Genomic DNA, 889 nt, shown 5'->3' with positions numbered 1-889 from the left:
GCTGCCCCTCCATGCCATGAAGCGTAGTTGTTGAACATTTATAAAGCACTTTGTGATCCTTTGGGATACAGGAGCTAAGAAAGAGCAAAGTAATAATATACTAACCTCCTTTGGTATTGGGTATGTTTTTCTCTCCCAAGAATGTTGGCCATAATAAAAACAGAAGCTGGAAGCTGGGAAAGACCAGCCTGTTTCTAGAAATGCTCCCTCTACTTCCCTGCCTTTCTGAGTGATTTCAGATGTAATGGAACTTCTCTAGCCCCTGAGCATTGCCAGTCTGTGGGGAAACCAGGTCTCTGCCAACATGAACCAGTTACGTGCAGCTATTTCTGTGCAGCTGGAATCCAGTCACAAAATAGGTCAGAGCAGTGAGGCAGGGCAAGCCCCTGTACCCAGACCCCATTTCCCTGGCAGGAGCACCGGGAGGGAGAGTGGGGGGGACAGCAGGTGGAAGGGGTTTGCTCTGGCCCAGGGTCCCACAAACTCCTAATCCACTTCTGGGTCAGAGTAGAATGCAGCATGGGTATTGAACACGTATGGACCCTTCTGACTCCTAGGCCTTGCCCCTGTGAACTGTAGTACAGACACCCCAAAAGGAGGGACACGAAGAGCAAAGGATGGGCAGCACGGGTGGTGGAAGTGATAAGGTTTCCTTTTTTTTAGCATGTCCTACATTTTCAGTAAACTTCTCTTTCAAGAGCCAACATTTCTGATACCAACAATATACTAACCAGAGAGAGAGAAGCAGCGGAGGAAAACCTGGGTCTAAAGTGAGCAATGTCTGTAATGTATCAGAGGGGTAGCCGTGTTAGTCTGGATCTGTAAAAGCAGCAGAGAATCCTGTGGCACCTTATAGACTAACAGACGTTTTGGAGCATGAGCTTTCGTG

This window comes from Chelonoidis abingdonii, chromosome 20 (assembly GCF_003597395.2).
Source record: "Chelonoidis abingdonii isolate Lonesome George chromosome 20, CheloAbing_2.0, whole genome shotgun sequence".
In the NCBI taxonomy this organism is placed as follows: domain Eukaryota; kingdom Metazoa; phylum Chordata; order Testudines; family Testudinidae; genus Chelonoidis; species Chelonoidis abingdonii.
Note: the sequence above shows the minus strand (reverse complement) of the source record.